Source organism: Staurois parvus, unplaced genomic scaffold (assembly GCF_062004578.1).
Source record: "Staurois parvus isolate SC_StPar_1 unplaced genomic scaffold, SC_StPar_1.0 ptg000052l, whole genome shotgun sequence".
Lineage (NCBI taxonomy): Eukaryota > Metazoa > Chordata > Amphibia > Anura > Ranidae > Staurois > Staurois parvus.
This window is the reverse complement of record NW_028317848.1, coordinates 1090458-1109829: the sequence shown is the minus strand read 5'-3', so window position 1 is coordinate 1109829 and position 19372 is coordinate 1090458. Positions and strand designations below refer to the sequence as shown.

The 19372-nt window shown below is 40.9% G+C and overlaps 1 protein-coding gene across 1 annotated transcript in view; it reads left to right on the top strand.

Annotated features, from left to right (window-relative positions):
- VPS13B (vacuolar protein sorting 13 homolog B) overlaps positions 1–19372 on the top strand; it is a 1305797-nt gene that overhangs the window by 509058 nt on the left and 777367 nt on the right. The window lies entirely within an intron of this gene.

Below are 19372 nucleotides of genomic sequence, written 5' to 3'. Positions count from 1 at the left end.
AGCATGGTTTAAAGGGGTTTGGTTAAAAAGAGTCTACTTATAGTATACATTTTAACCAGCAACTGTTGAAACATCTATTAAATGCACTGTGGTGCCATTCATTCTGAAAGGCACCCGATGCCTTTGCCAGCAGACATGTATTACGGTGTGCTGTCCAAAATTAGAGCAGGCAGGATTGTTTTGCACCGCAAAGCATGTTGTGCTTGCGGCAGATGTGTTGAGGTGCCATTCAGAATGCTGTAATGAATGGCACCACACTTGTTACTACAGACAGTGTAAACAGGTCCTTACATTGCTAATGCCTGGACATTTTTTCCCTTCCATTTACCAGCAATCAATGAGGAGAAAGAAGAAATACTCCACTGTTGGTGGTCTGTGGGAGAAAACAATGCCTGGAATTATTGGTCAGTGGAAAGAAAAACACCCGGCCTTATTGTTCAGTGAAAGGAAAAACACCCATCCTTATTGTTCAGTGAAAGGAAAAACACCCATCCTTATTGTTCAGTGAAAGGAAAAACACCCATCCTTATTGTTCAGTGAAAGGAAAAACACCCATCCTTATTGTTCAGTGGGAAAATAATCCCCCTGCATCATTGGTCAGTTGGAGTTAACTGCCCCTGCTTCACTTGTCAGTGGGAGAAAAATGCCGAGTGTTACTAGTCAGTAGTAAGAAAAAAAATACCTTGATATTAGTGGGTGAGCACATATGACTCTGTTAGTGGGAGTTAAAAATGCCTTGGCATCAGTGGGAGGAAAAAAATGCCCTGGTGTCAATGGTCAGCAGCCCCACCTTAGCCGTTAAGACTCCTAATCAGTCCTCTCCTTAACATTCAGACCTCAGATCAGCTTCTTTGATGTATTTTCCTCAGACCAGTGCAGCCCCTAGCAAGTGAAGTCTATCCCAGATGTTGTCCGCACATGGCCAGAAACAGGAAGTGGGTTTTTCCCCACTCTCTCTTACATCGGTCACATGTTTGTACCTAGTGTTAGAACAAGTATTGCAGTACCAAGCCATGGGACCTGGGGTAGACCTTCAGTACCCTGAGATTTTGTTTAAATCCTGGGACAGCCCCATGGAAATTGGAACAATTACAAGGTATAAAAAAAAATACTGTCCCTGCCTCACTTCAATCCCTCGTTTCAACTTGTCATTGGCTTTTCTACCAGTTGTAAATTTTGCCGTCTTACTGGAGTACTGCTTTAAACTCTTGTGAATTTTTTACTCAACAATATTAAGAACAACAGTGATAGATATGCCAAAACAACCAGCAAAGGTTCGTGTGCTTTCTGATTCTTTTTAATATTCCTTCTTGGAATATTACATACAGAATGAAAAGCTGCTTTCACTTAAAAATCCATTTTTGTCTGGGCTTTACACTACTAGACTTCCATGTTCAGCAAATGTCACACCATTTTCTTTTCCTTTGTCTGTTAGCTTTTGGAACTCAACACAAGTTTGCAGAGTACATTCTTGTCTGTCTACAAATTTCCCTGCCTGATGTGCCCTGTATTAGCATGCAGAGAACACTCTTATGTTAAGGCAGCCATATATAGATATACTTGAATACAAACTGGAAGATTTTGCAGCACAGCATAACTACAGAGCCACATAAATACAGTCTCAAGCTGGATGTACACCTATTTTTTCGTTCAACTAGCGGGTTGAAGAAAATATAACCTGGCAGATCCCTGCTTCAGCACAAACGATGTGTGATGCAGGGATCTCTCCTGCCACGCTATGTATTGTATTCTGACAGTGGGGACTCCCCCCACCCTACCCCCTCCCCCAGCTTCAAGCACTGATCCAACAACAAAAGGGGAAACAAAGATTAAGATGGTACACTCTCACAAACATGTCACTAAGTGCAAAGGACAGAAGATGGTACCCCAATGGAGATGACGTTCAGGAACCAGCCTGTAGCTCCAAAGGCCATGCATGGGAAGGGAAAGCAAAAACACTCCTACAGATCGACATACTGTGTGATTCACTATATTTACTACATCGTTATGTAATGAATTACATTAGGAGAGGTAGTGCATTCTGGGGGGATTGTGGTGCTGAATGAAAAATATGAGGGATCAATTCTTTTAGTCCTCTATGTACCTACTATTTTAGGGGAATGCTTGCCCCATTTAATTTTAACTAATTCTGCAATAAAGGTTGCTGATTTTACTTTAAAGAGTTGGTGTCTTTGTTCTGAGAAAAGGTGTTAGCACCGTGAAAATCCCACTTTTTTCTTTGTTCCCTTTTTACTGGTTTTTCATATGCTGGACATGTTAGTATTTTCTATTAGTGAATTTTCATGATCTCATCTCTGTAATTCAGATAAATAAGATAACAGCATCTGCTCTGCCAAGGCGAAGGTGTAACAGCAGGGGTTGCATTATATCCTCTCCTCTCTCTCTCTGCTGTAAAAGGAAACTACAGTTCCAATCAACCACAGGGAATTGTAGTGAATGTGGACTGGTACGCTAGGCCAGTACATGTTGAATATGTCTGAGAGTCTTGGTCCACCCACCACTGTAAGTGGGGCTGAATTACATCTCTGATTCCTGGAGAAAGAACTACAGAAGGGATGTGTGGAAGACCAGTGGCTGGGGGAATAGGAGGCAGCCACTGATCTTCCAAACAGGAACCCAAAGAGAATTAACGGTTTTAACTGAAAATGAATAGGCTATTTCAGAGCAACTACTGAGTGAACCAGAAGATGGATGACATATTCAGTGAAGGTAGGACATCAGCAACAAGGACATGTAAAGATGTTTTTGCCCAAAGTTCTGCTTTAAGGCCAATTTGATCAGACACCATTTTAAGAGGAACTGAACAATGGATGTTCTGCCAAGAAGAGACAAGCAGAGAGCAAAGGATTTTTCACCAGTATTGCCTACAGGCTCCCTGCAGCTACCAACTTACAATATCTTGTTATGCACTATCTTTATGTGGAGGTGGCCATCTTGGTAAAGGCAGGGCAATGTATTCTCATGTTAGAGCTGCCTGCCCCCCCTGATGACTGTTGAACTGATGTCTGGTGGGATATTGATCAGTAAGCAGCAGGAGAGGTACAGAAAGCACAGATACAGAGAATGAATGAAGCAAAAGCTGAGGGATACTTAGCTCTGCAGCTTTCTTTCCAGCTAGGAGAATGAGCCATGTAGCAAGGACATCCCCCAAATCTCAGAATACTGCTTCGTCCAATTTTATCAACCAGCACGTATTTGGGCTTTCTGGGGAATCTGAAGTACCATAGGTTGAACATACAAACACTATGCTAATTGTGTCCTTGGCAGGAATAGAATCTGTACTGCATGCCATGAGTGATAACCACTTAGTCATCAAGTCTTTGAATTTCCAAACTAAACCTTGTGAGGGAGTTTAACAAAATGTTTTAGGATAAAAATAAAAGATTCACATACAGTACTCCATCAAAAGCAAATAGATCTCTTTACTTTTTAAAGTGATTGTAAGGGCTCAAGGTTTTTTACCTTAGTGCAATTTATGCATGAAGGTAAAAAAACTTCTGTGTGCAAGCAGCCCCCCTAATACTTACCTGAGCCCTCTCTGGATCCAGCGATGTGCATGAGAGCCTTGGTTCTCTGGGGACTCTCCCTCTTTATTGGCTAAGACAGCTGCAGGCATTGACTCCCGCTGCAGTCAATCACAGCCAGAGAGCCAAAAAGGAGAGAGAAGAGGCAGAGCTGAGCAATGGCTCTGCGTGTGATTGGACTTGCAGGAGCCGAGCAGTGGCTTGGGATCGAGCCTGCTTGGGTGCCCCCATAACAAGCTGCTTGCTCTGGGGGCACTAGGCAGGAGGGAGGGGCCTGCAGCATTGACAGGGGATCCAAGGATAGGAGAAGCAGGGCTGCTCTGTGCAAAACTTTAAAAAGTCCTTGATCAAGGTAAGTATTATGATTTCAGAGCAGGATTTTTCCAGTCTCTTCTAACCAGAGGTGCATATATATTTGCTAATTATCTAACAATTTCTGCTAAAGTGACCCCCCCCCCCTTTTGCTTGGATATTAAACTGTCAAGGTATTATGATTTTAATTAATCTGGTCAGATCATATGCACATATGGTATGGCTAACCAGATTGGATTACACTGTCAGGATAGAGCTTGGGTGGCATAATCACCACCCTATAGACTAGAGATGCCATATTGATTATTTGCATAGATGCAAAGTGATTTTTCATTTATTTTGTTTTGTGCTTTTGCTATGACCATAAATTTGTGGCTTCGCTCCTCCCCAGACCTGACATTTTTTTTAACTAAATCTATATCACTATATTTATGAAAGGGAATGGGAAAATAAAGGAAAAAATATGGAAAATATTGTATATTACCTAGACAAGATTATAAATGTGTTTTGACAATGTCCTGCCCTTCTTTGTCTTTCCAACAAGGTCGGGTTGAGTGTAAATTCAGCTTTGACATGCCAAACACACCACTTTATGGTATATAAACAAATGGTGCGAAATGTGATGGAACAATGCAAAATAACACTCACTGGCCACTTTATTAGTTACACCTTGCTACTACCGGGTTGGACCCCCTTTTACCTTCAGAACTGCCTTAATTCTTTGTTGCGTAGGTTCAACAAGGCATTGGAAACATTCTTCAGAGATTTTTGTCCATATTGACATAATAGCATCACACAGTTGCAGCAGATTTGTCGGCTGCACATGCTTGAACTGTTGATACAAGGCAGGATGGATCCATGCTTTCATATTGTTTACCCAAATTCTGACCCTACCATCTGAATGTATCAGCTGAAATCGAGTCATCAGACCAGGCAATGTTTTTCCAATCTTCTATTGTCGAATTTGCCTTTTATTGTCCATTACCTGTTCTTAGCTGACTGTTGTGGTCTTCTGCAGTTGTAGCCCATCTGCTTCGAGGTTCAATGGTTTGCGTATGCAGAGATGGTATTTTTGCATATCTAGGTTGTAACAATTAGTTATTTGAGTTACGGTTGCCTTTCTATCATCTCAAACCAGTATGCCCATTTTCCCCAGACATCAACAAGGCATATTCTGTCCACACAACTGTCTCTTGCTGGATATTTTCTCTTTTTCGGTTCTAAAGATGGTTGTGTGTGAAAATCCCAGTAGATCAGCAGTTTTTGAAATACTCACCTGACACCAACAACCATGCCACGGTCAAAGTCACTTAAATCACTTAAATCCCCTTTCTTCCCCATTCTGATGCTTGGTTTGAACTTCAGCAAGTCTTCTTCACCATGTCTAGATGCCTAAATGTATTGAGTTGCTGCCATGTGATTGGCTGATTAGCAATTTGTGTTACCAAGCCATTGAACAGTTGTACCTAATAAAGTGGCCAGTAAGTGTAAATTGGCACCTCAGCTAACTCAGTACTTTAGTGAGACCCAAAAGAAAATGTTTGGATTTCAGTGCAGCATTTTGTTTTACTAGAATAAGTACAATGAAAGGTGAGTAATTTTCAGGAGCTGAAAAAACCCCATTATTCAGATCAATGGGCAGTCCCGTCTAACAAACGCCATAACTGCCGGAGTGCTTTTTTGCATATGCTTTCCACAAATGTAAGACTTCACTTCTAGATATTATGCTTTTATTCTTTATTTAGCTGCTTTCAGCAAACTAAGGTTGTTTAATTAGGATCAGTGTTGTTGCTATGTCTTTTCATCTGCCCTCGATAATTGCAGTGCTACACTTTTATCACTGTCTTTGGTGGTTCTACAAACAGGAAAGTAAATAGAGGTCAAGGAAGTGGACATAAAATCTTCAAATTTGTGTATAAATCTTGCCAACATGTTCCTCACCTGCTTAGGCCCCAAGATTGAACTGTGAAGAAGGTTTTTTTTTTTTAATTGGGTTGTAAATGTTTCTTTGCCGAAGCTTAGCAGAAAATGTTGTATCTAAACATTTGCGGTTCCGTATTGGAGTGAATTATTCATGTACATGCGTGTATCTCATTCCCCAGTGGCAAGAAGTGCATCTTTATGTTGTATAAAAGCATGTGTCTGTTTTGAGTCCAAGGTAAATGTTAATACACTTGTTGGCGTGCTGAGCAGGTAGCTGATGGATGAACAGAGGCTTGTGTAGCAGGAAACAGGCACGCTCTACTGCTGACAGTCTTTTCTAACTGCGTACAAAAACATTTTTCTTCAAATCTCCCTTGTGCAGAAAAATACAGGAGGACAGTCACTGATGTTTTATGCTAGAAGAAGGAACCTTGAGTTGACTGGACTCCTGCGTAAGATTTATGTGGATCTCAGCCTTGCTCCATTTTTTGTTATTCAAAGACTTGTTAGCACATTCCGTCTTCACCCATCCTGTATAAGCACATGCACACATTCCCCTGTGAAATCCATCATTTCACTGTATGTTTGGTCGTGCTCCAGTGTTCCAGGGAATAATACACATGTGAATTTAAACAGTTGTGTTAATTTTCAAGGTCACTATTTTTATAAAATACATTATTATTTTATTAATAAAAACACTTGGATTGTTGACTATATACAAAAACACTTGGATTCTTGACTGTATACAAAAACACTTGGATTCTTGACTGTGTTTTAGTTACTGAAAAGCTGATGTGCAGGGGTTTTCAATTCTTCCCATGAAATTTAAACACCCTGCATTTGTACCATGATTTTAAGATTCCCAAGGTAACATGTCTTTTAGGTTTGCTGTTTTTTTAAAGCGTGTCTGACAAGTGAAACTGAACTCTGGAAGCTGTGCCCAACAAAAAGTAGGCAAAGAAAGGGCAGAGGACTAGTCACCAGTATTGCCTTTAGTACTCCTGTAGTCTGATCTTGTCCCGATTATTCAATTACCATGCTTTGTTCTGCACTGTATCTATGTGGTGAGGCGACCATCTTGGATGAGGCAGGGTTTTCCTTCTTCCAGCATGGCGCGCAGCACAGAGATGACATCACCAGATCTTACTCCAGATTAGCAGTCAGGGTACCTTAATCTCACTTTTGATATAAAGCTATGAGACTGTAGGCACAGGAGAGCCTAGGCACATCACATACCAGGAAATGCACTTCAGGGGAAATTCCAGACAGGAGATACATTTTTCAGGGTACTGCTTAGACACAATTAACGGTTTAAGATGTTCCCTATAGCAAATGTGTACTTTTTGAACTCATTTTTCATATTCAAAGAAAACTCTAGCTGTGGCCATCTTGAGTAAGGGCAGATGAGTCATGCAACATTTACTTCCCTGATAGTGTTGCCAACCTCCTGAAGTGAAATGTACTGACAGGATGCCTCAAATTTACAGACAGCACAAAATTATTTATTTTAACTGGCACAACACATGACATTTACTGACAGCCAATTTTTTTTCACTGGCACTTCAAAAAAGTACATAAAATTGCAGTTTTTGGTGTAAAGCAGTGCAAATAACAATATGTATGCTACAAATATAGCCAGTGCTATTAGCAATGTGTTTAAGGTATAACAAAAGCCAAAATACATATTTCTCCATTTACATGAAGGTCAGGTTAATATAACCCAGCAGTTTTGTCACCTGCCCCCTCCCTGAACACGTTGCACCTCTCCCTGCACACAGCAGTGTACTTTAGCACAGATGCATTGTATCTATGCATCGGGTGCAATTCAAAGTTAGTTTTAACCCACTTACACAGTACAGTTCATTGCATTGTGGTAAAGTGCATGTTACTGCACATATTACTGCAGGGCACCAAGTTTAAATGGATTCTAAAGGTTTTTGTCAAATTTTATTTTATTATTTACACGCACCTTGCAAAGTAACATAATGGCCAACATTTGAAATCAATTTCCAGGGACACAGTACTTCTAAATCAGCTTATCTATGTGCTTATACTTCTATGCTGTCTCAGCATATCAAATTTGTTTTTTACAAATGTTTACTAAACTGGAATGAACATAAATAATGCATTTTAAATGCTGCTTTCCAATAAATGTAAACTGAATAAAATAAGAGAGTATTATTAGGAAAACAGTTCATCATGGAAAAAAACATATTTTCAGCAATAACGATTAAAACGGTGATTGCAATGTGTAATTTGTATTTTTAGTCTGAAATAAAACCCCAAATGGGATAAGCCGCTCTTTCCCTATGTCATAAATAGCACAAGCATCACTTAAATAACATAATATTAGCTGTTTGTGCAAAAATTACTCACTTTTAGCAAGTACTAAATGTTACATTTTAAAGCAAAAGCTGGGTATAGTATACTGACATGCTTTTGTAATCCGGTGATCACATCCCAGCAGTGCTTCTGCTCTTGGCTTCCTTCCATCTCCAGTGTTCCTTTTCGTAAAGGTGCCAAGCGGCGCCATGACGTCACTGGATGCACAGTTCCAAAGCTAGCTCATGGCCACATTTCTTATGTGTGTCTATTGTCCGTAATTTACGGACAGTTTGTATCTTTACATACAGTTTGTAAATATCGGCCGATTTACAGACAATTGGCAAGCCTGTACTTTAAAAATGTGCATTAAAATTTTTTTTTTAAAACAAGTAAATATAATAAACCTTTCAATCTATTTACTAAGGCTAGCAGCATAAGGTTTAAAAATGGTTAATGTCGATTGAGAAAATATAGTTCTTCTTTAATATCACTTTAACTTATCTGAATTTGAGTGATTTAATTCTATGTTGCTGTGGAAATAATGGATTTATACAATTTACTTGTAAAAGTAATAGCCAAACTGCCATTCAAGTGGTGGGATTTATAAGTTATAACTTCTGAGATGGACTATTACTGCAAGATGACATGTAAGTGTTCATATGGCACAGTGAAATTGCTGTGTAAGCGATGGGAGAACCAGGAGACTTGTTAAGGTATATGTACGAAGTTTGAGATGGATAATTTCTGTAAGTGACATGCAGAAAGTATGCATATGCTGTGGCCTTCAAGGATAAGTTCACCTTCTGAAAAAAATAAATTAAAGTGCACATTTTTTTAAGCAAAAAAAATGTGGATTTGTTAATTTTTTTTCCTAAGGAGCCTTATCAAGGGTGCAATCTCAGGCTCCTGCAGACTCTCAGAATAGCTGTCTGCCCTTACCTCGTACGGGCAGGCAGTTAACTGCAGGAAGAATTAATAGACTACAAGAGCACTCTCCAGCGCCCTCGTAGGTAACTGAGTTCTGCAAGATGCTATCCACAATGGCTGAAGGTATTTGTAGGCATTAATTCACAGGAAACTGAATGAATGAAGTGGCCATGTGGGCAGAACCCCACACAGCTGTGTGGAGAGAGGATCCCCCGCCCACTGGGGGGGGGGGGGTTGGAGGCTGCAGATAAAGGGGAACTTATCCTTTACATAGTTTTGGTCAAATGGAGAAGGTGAAACAATTGGGAAAAATTAAAACGGTATTAAACCCCAAATCAAAAATGTAATTTATTGCAGCTTACCAGTCATTAGATGTGGTGGATGCATTAGTTTTCTTATTTTTATGCTTTTTCACTCTGTTTTCAGATGGTGATCTGACCAGTAACATACCTCCTGTATTAGAGGGCCTTTACTCTGGATGAAGGAGCACAGGGGCCTCTTTGCACTGCAGCATTGTCAGTCTTGGAGGCGGGGAGTGTTAGATGTAAAGCAGATTTATATTCAGTCTCAGTTTATTGAAGTTTTAAGCAACATAAAACAAAACATTCCTGTACAAGCCGTATCAGGAAAAGAAACAGTATACAAGAATGTACATCTTTTACAAGACAAATACAAAGGTGGCACATAACATGGTCATACAAAATATGCAATAAAATAAAAAATAAAAAAAGCAAATATACAAACTTAAGTAGAACTACTGGCAAAACTTTTTTTTTTTTTTTAAGTTTGGATACAGCAAGGGAGGGTTATAACCTCTGTGAGATTTTTCTTTTTTGCCATCTATGTCTCAATAGGTCCCATAGCCAGACAGGAAGTAGGAGGAAAGAAGTGCAGCGAAGGGTGGAGGCTAACAGGTCATCACCCAGCCAGAAAGTCTTGCAGCTCAGAGGATTCCCTATACATTCCAGGGGAGCTATGTCTGTTGACATTGTACAATTAGGGAGATTTCACATCTCTTTCTGTCTTGTAGACACAATAAGAAGTAGGGGGAAATCCCTCCAAAGTGAGAGAAATACCCTTTACATATTTATAATCAATATAAGTAACCCCATTGAAAGATTTACCTTTTATTCCTATTCTGATGTCAATATGGAATAGTGGATTTTTACTCACTTTAAATCCGGGTGTTTAATCCCTATGTTTTATTAAGCACTCTGTAAATACTAAAAATGGCACATGTTGATGTGCCAGAAATGCACTCAGTTTCTGACTTCCCAAATTCCTGTTGTGCGCTGACAACTCTTGACTGAATTCATAACAAACTGTGTCAGCTCTACCCAGTTTTCTCTTGGTAAACTTATCACCCCCCTCCCCTTAACCCCCCTCATCTTTAAAACATAGGGGAGTAATGTTCTGTAGCCCATAATAAGAACTGGAAGAGCTAATTAGACTCCTTCAGATACCATAGGAATGTGATAGCTATCACAGGAGTGATCTCTCAAACACTGAGCTCAGAGCTACTGCATAAGGGGATAGAAAGAGCATGTGAGGGGGCTGAATCAGAAAAAGAGCACACTCCTGTGATGGTGAAGTTGAGCAGTAATGACTGGGGCCTCACTTAGTAACGACCTGGGAGTATTCATGTCAGGCTTCATGTGGTAGGCAAATGACTTACACCTATGGCAAGGACATTATTCAGCTTTAGTCTAAGCTGCCAGTGTGTTTTTATCCACAGACACCCCTTATCTGTATAGGCAGTTTTCTGATAAAGGTGAACTAACCCTTTAAAAACTGTAAATTTGCAAATGTACCACCATGTCTTCTTTTGTTAATTTCTCTTTTGCTTTTTCAGTTTGTTAGATCCATAAAAGAAGAATTACTTTAGCATTAACATGTGTTTTTTTTCTGCGTTTAGTTAGGTTAGATGATGTGTCTTTCATGCTGAATTAAAGACGGTGTCCCTCTTTGTCCTTCATAGTCTCCAGCATTCCATGTCTGGAGATTCCGTTGTTCATCATACGCCATGTCACTGCCAAGAGCAACTCCTCAACTGCCAGTGTTATGCACAACACAGCTATGACATTAAAATGAAATGTGGAAGTGGAATAAAATTTCATAGAGACCTAGGTTTCCCCCTCTGCCTTTGGTCATCTGTCTTATAATAGAGCACTGTAGCACACATGTTGAAGTAATGGGTTTGGCAAACTCACAGCCTGTCAGCGAAAAAGACAACATATTTATCTCAGGGTATAAAAAAAGTATACACCAGGAGATTGCCAAGTGATTGTCATTTTGCAGACTATATTTTCAACATAAGAGCCTTACCTGAATTCCCCTAAACTGTGTAATGGGTTTATATACTGTAGCTGCACATATGTGTACTGATCTGCAAAAGAAGTCACTCTCGATGTTTTCCGTATGGATATCATATGTACAGTATATTTTATCATATGCATATGTGTGTGTGTGTGTGTGTATATATATATATATATATATATATATATATATATATATATATAAAAACTCTTCCCACATCAGCTAGCCTCAACTTTTCTTTTCTTGTATCCTTATGTGATGAACCTCCTGTTTCTACTGAAAGGAGCTTGGAAGCATACCCCTTTCCTTCTGCACCCCTTAAATGTTTAATCTATAAAGTAAGGTCTGCTGGATTTGCTGAAATTGTATTACATGAATAGGAAACTGGTCCTAAGAGTAGTGGTAAAGTTGTAAGTGGTGTAACCCAGGATTCTGTCTTGGGCCCCATGCTGTTCTATTTGTTTATTAATGATCTAGTGGTTGGAATCAAGAGCTCAATTTCAGTGTTTGCTGATGAGATCAAATTATACAGGGAAATAACTGCGGCACAGGATATAGCATCTTTCTCCTATCAAGATTCCTGGCTGCACTAGAGCCCCTTGACTTCAAAATTTTCCAGCACCTCTGTCCCAAGGGCCTGCCCAACATCCTGCTTTTTGGTACAGACTTTGACAGCTTGGCTGTTTGAAGTTCAGGCCCTGAGGGACAGGGACCTATCAGAGTCAGTCGACCCTACACTCCTGAAGGCTCAAAAGTTGACTTCTCGCAAGGACTACCATTACACCTTGAAAGCCTATTTTGTGAGGTACAAGACCAGGAAATTTCATCCTAGGGATCAGTGGCGTAGCTTTGGGGGGAGGGGCAGCCCAGGGGCAACATTTAGAGGGGCGCAGTCTTGTCTCCAATGCCTGTCACCTTCCTGTGTATTACTGCAGTGCTGGGACACGGCGTACTGACATGTACCGCTCCACTCACTCCCTCATGCCCCTAGGTAGCCTTCCCCCACCCCACCTGTCCAGCGACTGTCATTGGAGCTGGTAATTAGGGAGGCATGCCAGTTATTTGCTGGAAGGGGTTGGTGGGGGAACATTGCTATAGCTGGCAGGCTCTCCACTTCTTCAGCAAAGAACTAGGCTCCCTGCCCACCATTTTTGAAACTCTCCACTCTGAACCAGTGGCAAGTTTATAAGCATGCAACTTAGCAACCTCCTGAGTTCCTGAGCAACCTTGCTGGACACTGATAGGGAGACTTTCCACTGCATGCTGTGTATGTGGCGGGTGTGTACCCTCAGCTGGGACTTATGTTGTCCTCCTGTACTATCTAGAGTGGAACCAGAGGAAATGTCCGCCTTCAGAAAGGGCAAGATGGGGGTCTTGTGACAATCGTAGAGTGTGGGTGCAGTGTCTGTGGGTCCACTCTTTTTCTGTGAGGGCAGTCTAGGAGGTACAGTGTTCTGTGGGAATGATTGCTCTGTTGGGGGCAACTGTAAGTTTCCACAAGCTTTGTTCTCTGAAGAGTAGTCTACATTTGGATTGCTCTTTAGAGAGCATATGACAGGTGGTGAGGAAGAGCTATATACTTTACTATACTATACTTTCTACTGCATGCTTTAACCCCTTGAATAAGGTTTGCCCCATTTACTGCCAAATGTGACAGGGGTATAATTCCTGCCACAGAGTGCTGCAGCGTGTGCACACCTCCAATGGCTGCCTATTTTCCTAAAGGGAGTAGTGGTTGGGGTTTGGTAAGTGTGCTGCCCAACTGCAGGGTCTTACCAACCCCCAACCTCTAGTGTGAATGAGCCCTTACTGTAAACGTCTTGTAGTGTAGGCTAGACCTGTGTACAAAAATCAGATACATCATCATCCCAGGTAAGTATAGAGCAAGTACAGACCTCAGTATACACAACCTCCTCCATCCCCCTTTCCCCCCTCTCCCCTCCCCCTCTCCCCCCCTCCCCCCTCCCCTTCCCCCCCTCTCCCTCCTCCCCCTCTCCCCCCCCCTCCCCTCTCCCCCTCCCCCCTCCCCCTCCCCCCTCTCTCCCCTCTCCCCCCTCTCTGTCACTGATGTAAGGGAGGTGGGGATACTTATATTATTTACAGCCTGAGCTGATTGGCTGCTGGCAGCTCGGAGCCTGCATCCTTTTATTATTGGTTCAGTCTGAGAAGATATCTCTTTGACTACTGTAATCAAAGAGATATCTCAGATTCAACCAATAATAACAGGCTCTGGAAAGCCAATCAGAGGCTCAGGCTGTGAGTGCAGAAACCCTTTGCATTTCCACGGCCACAGTTTAATACTGTACTAGTGGAAGGAACTCAGGGAGTGCTAAAAGTCCACGGGTTAGGGGGTGCAATTGCTTGCCTTGCCCCAGGCGCTGACGACCTAGCTATGCCACTGCTAGGGATGAATCCTGTCCTTCCTCCAGTCTGGTCGAGACCTGCATCTTGCCTTAAGTACCATTGAGGGGCTAATCTCGCCTCTCGTTCTGTTTCAGCTGCCTCTCATGCCCTAATTAAGGCTTTTGTGCAAGGTGTCACACACATCTCTCTCTCTGTACTTTCCACTGTAACTCCATGGGACCTTAACCTTAAGCCTTTGGAACCTGTTATGGATATTCCTTTAATTGATCCTGCTTAAAGGGTTTTTCTTTTTGATATCACCTCTGTGCATGGGATCTCTGAATTAGCAGCCCTATCCTGTAAAAGTCCTTCCAGTGTTAAACACAGGGAAGGTTGTCTAGAGTCCTAAAGCCCTAAGGTTGTTTCCTCCTTTCACTTCAACCAGGATATTGTCCTCCCCTCCTTTTGTCCTGAAATGTCCCAGGGAAATTTATTTCCACTGTCTAATTTTATTTCCTTTATTCTATTATAGGTATTTATATAGCACTGACAATTTATGCAGTCCTTTACACATATTGTACATTCATATCAATCGCTTCCCTCAAGTAGCTTACAGTCAAAGTTCCCTACCTTATTTGCATACATACCCATACTAGGACCTATTTAGATCGGGACTATTTAACCCATCAGCATGTCTTTGGTGTGTGGGAGGAAACTGTAGTACCTGGAGGAAGCCAACAGAAGCTCAGGGAGAACATACAAAACTCCATGTTGGTAGTTTCTTGGTTAGGCTTCAAACTGATTTACCCTAGTGCTACGTTGTGTTACAAGTGTTAGCCGCTAAGCCACTTTGCTGCCTCACTGTTTCCCTGTCTTGAAATGATTTGCCATGTGAGAGTCTACCTCTCAGCTACAGCCTCTTTTAGGCAATCAGATTCCCTGCTTCTTGCTCCACCATTGTTAGGTGGGTGATACAAGTCATTTATCAAGCCTATGGGCTAAAAAGGATAGGGTTCCTTGCTCCCCTGGTGAGATGCATGCTACCAGATCTGTTCCTTTATGGTCTTTTCAAGAAACAGGCATTTGTTTCTCACTTGGTTTTCTTGTTCACTCTGTGGTTACGTTTTACCAATTGGATATTCAGGCTTCCTCTGGTGCCATTTTCAAACATAAAATGCTACAAGCTGCTCTCTAAATTTGTCAAGTCCATTTTGACCTGTTAGTCTCTCTCTGCTAGCCTGTTTTAGTCACTTCCTGTCCACTTGTTGGCACTTGCTCAACTGTTGACTGCTTGTAATTGGACAGGTTTAATGATAGTGACAACAGCAAACCATAAATGTGCAATGTATGTCAGGACCAGTGGCACACGTGACAGAATGGCAACACAGGAGCACAGTTGATATAGTTGTGAAAGCACAACAGGAAGTGTCTGAACAAGGACTTTCATGGCAAGAGCAGCAGTACTATATTATATATAGATAAACAGCGCAACATAGACCTAAATACAAATATTAGTAAATCACACAATATAAATGTCCCATATTAAATAGTGCATGTATTTATCAAAAAATCTTCAGAAAAAACCCATAAAGTCCCTTGTGAAGATAACTGAAGATTCCAAAGATGTTTATAACCTTCCAACTTTCACCCGTGCACACCAACATCAAATACACTCACCAGATTTTGGTGAGTGAAAAGCCTTTAAGGATTTTTGGGGAATCCTAAACCCCCTTTTCACCAGCTCAATGATAGCCTGCCCCTCCAAGTTTAGATCTTCTTTCAGGTCCTCACCGTGGCTTCCTAGTTAGCTCCACCATATCGTCAAAGAGAAAACGTATATAGTGTAATATTGCCACAATAGTATTATACCAAAAGACAAAATCCAGGCCACTCACATTTCAACAGCTTATAACAGGCACATTTATTAAGCCCATGACAGCCTTATGATGAAAACCAGCCAACATGATCCAGGATTCCCATACCAATGCAGCCAGATAGAGCAGAGGAACAGCAGAGAACCAGCCTAGATCCCACAAAATGGCCGCTGGAACGCACCGCTCGGCGTGTGCTCCACTCACCGGAAGTGACGTCAGACGTATGGCAAATCGACCAGAATTACGTCAACGCGTTTCAGCTCTCCCATCGGGCGTTCTCAAGACCCGTCTTGAGAACGCCCGATGGGAGGGGCGAAAAGCATTCCTCTGCTCTATCTGGCTGCATTGGTGTGGGAATCCTGGATCATGTTGGCTGGTTTTCATCATAAGGCTGTCATGGGCTTAATAAATGTGCCTGTTATTAGCTGTTGAAATGTGAGTGGCCTGGATTTTGTCTTTTGGTATAATACTATTGTGGCAATATTACACTATATAAGTTTTCTCTTTGACGATATGGTGGAGCTAACTAGGAAGCCACGGTGAGGACCTGAAAGAAGATCTAAACTTGGAGGGGCAGGCTATCATTGAGCTGGTGAAAAGGGGGTTTAGGATTCCCCAAAAATCCTTAAAGGCTTTTCACTCACCAAAATCTGGTGAGTGTATTTGATGTTGGTGTGCACGGGTGGAAGGTTATAAACATCTTTGGAATCTTCAGTTATCTTCACAAGGGACTTTATGGGTTTTTTCTGAACATTTTTTTATATATACATGCACTATTTAATATGGGACATTTATATTGTGTGATTTACTAATATTTGTATTTAGGTCTATGTTGCGCTGTTTATCTATATATTTTACTGTTTGTGTTTTTACACATTTTTTGCACAGCAGCAATTTAGAAGGGTGATTTATTGATTTTGATTGGCGCAGGAATATTTTTCTTTTGTTATCAGTACTATATTGTTGATTGCCAAAAATGTAAAGCCGAAATGAAATTTCAGGCCAAATGCTGAAAAACACATCTGGGTACAACAAAATAGTAAAGGTTTCTCACCTTTTGTTTTTGTGATAATGTTTCCATCAGCCCCAGCAGAAAACTATGCCGCTGAGAAGAGCCACTGCACTCCATGTTAGGCTCCCCATACACATTGTACAATCTGATTTTCAACTCTCTATACAATTTCTATCTCATTAGGCAGGTCCATCCACAACATAGTTGTTGGTATATCTAAAGGGGATTGTAAAGTCATATTGTAATGCGTGTGTTGAGTGTAGAGATATCTCTGCAGCAGTTTGAGCTCTGCAGTCACTTTGCAGAAGTTGCTTTCTTATTCCAGGTCACAATCCTGCGCAATGTCCTTTTGTCTCTTTTGGTCAGTTGACCACGTCTTTAATATCACCTGTCAAACACACTCAGATCACATTTCAGAGTAGACTCGCTATCTACGGGTTACTGACCCCCTCTCTATGTCTTTTGGACCAAGACACCTATTGCTTTCCTCTACTCTATTGTTCCTTAAGATAGTGTACTTGGGTGAAAAAAAAAAACCTCAAAAAATTGTCATAAAACCCCACCTGGCCTAAGAAGTCCTGTGGTTGAGGCAAATACCTGTGTTTGTCTTTAAACTAATTTCTGTGAAGCTCCTTGGTTTCTAGATACAGAAACATGTACATAGAACCTCTACTGTTTTTAAAGTGGAATTAAACCCCCAAAAACATAATTTACCAGCAGGTGGAGTCTTTTGGTAGACTAGATTTTTTTTTTCTTTTTAAGTTTCTTCTCCCAACAAAAGTTTATTACCTGCTATCAATTCTATAAAATCTGTCCAGATGCCAGAAATAGTGCAGAGTGCCAGGATAATATAATTCTATTGTGCATGCACTGGGATCCCATCATCAGAGCTTGACTAATGGGCGAAGTAAGAAGATGGTAGACTCAGAAGAAGAGGAGGAAAACATGGTGCTGTCAGGACTGGCTGAAACCTGGGCTATTCTGAGAGGCAAAACTCCTACATTTCTGGGCAGTGCTGCTCTCATCACAAATTCGTTTTGGCTAGTTACTGTTGTAGGCTGCCTCTAAGAGGAATGTGCAGGAGGCAGGTAGGGGCAAGCTTACTTCATCACTGTTGGGAAGAGCTAAGTCTTTGCCTGGCAAAACAGTCTGGGACTTGGCTATGACATAAAGACGTGGGAAGCTAATGCGATTATATGTACCTTTAGGTGCCTGCACAATATACTTGCGGTATTTTTTTTTTTTCTGTATGACAGTCACTTTAATCTACTAATGCTAAATCTGCTTCGCATGAAAAATTACATTTTTCTTTAAATAAATGAGCCTGATTCACTTGAAATCAATTCCAATCTATTTTGCTCTTTCTTGCATATGCCCTGTATAACGTGTTAGCTGGAAATTTGGCATGTAGTAAGGGTCTGAGAAGAGAAGATTGTTAGGCTTTCAATATGGGAATCATTATAGTATATACCCCAGCGCATTCCCTCAGCTTGCATGAGTTTACTAAAGATTAATATTTTGTAGGAAGCTGTAGCCGGCTAACGTCCAGAATTTAATCAAGATTTGTTGAATGAAAATATTTGCGTTGGCAATGACAAGGAGAAGCTTTACGTCTCCCATTTTCTTCTGTAGAGGCCTCTCATAGTATTTGTGGGCTTATATGGTCACCTGTTGAACATCATGTATGGAAATCTCAGGCCCGTAGCTCCTGGTTATTTTCTGCAAATAAATCTGCGTGAGAAAAATAAAAGCCTGATCTGTACATACATTCCTGTGTCATAGGTTCTAAAGTCTGTGTCTATTAGGAATACTGAATCACAAATACATTTTCTATAAGTTGATGTGAACTGAGTAGAGTTAGAACCTCTGTCAGGTATTTATGGCTGTCGGTGTCTGTCGCTTTTGGAGATATTTCATGTCACTTGCTGTGACTATGAAAGACTCTCTCCTGAACAGAAAGTGAGCGGAGTTCTCTCTAGCACTAATGCAAACCGTGAGAACCACTACACGGTTTTTATTCCATTCTTCTTTGCTGTACTTATGAGCCCCTCATTCCACTTATTTCTTTTCATGGTGTTGCTGGGATAGCACATTGGAACTGGGGGGTCCACAATTTGAGTCCCATTTAGGACTGCATGGAGTTTGCATGCTCTACCTGTGTTTGCTTGGGTTTCCTCTGGGTTCTCTGGTTTCCTGACAAACTGTAGTAGTAGGATAATTTGCTCCTGTCTAAAATTGATCCTAGTATGATACTCTACTGAGCATGCCAAGATGGATGCCTGGCCATCTACCCCAACAACAGATAAAGCACATTGAGTGTCCAGCGAGTTATTTATAAGCGCAATAGAAATATAACTTAATTAAAATTATTGAAATAAAGTGAGAGGAAATTTCTCCAGTAACACCAATAAAACCTGATAAGTTCCAAGTATTCCTTTCTCCGTTTAAATGTATCTAGAATCTCTGTCACTTCCCCTCCCAAAAAAACCCCAAAACATTTAAGGCATTGTACATGCAATAGACATTGTTCTTGCAAGTCAGTGTACATATTTATTTGAGCTTTCCTGACTCAAATGATATCTTCAAAATTTGTGTTTACAAGAGGTATGCTGCCTGGAAAATTGTAGGTTGACCATGTTTCATTATCTGATATACCTCTTTCTTTTTATAATACTCCTGTTTTTTTATATGTGGCATTAGCTAGTATTGTTGTTTCAGTAATACTTGTTTATTCATATATAAAGGCCACAATTATGTAGAGGAGATAATACAGCAACTTTAAATTGGTATAGGAG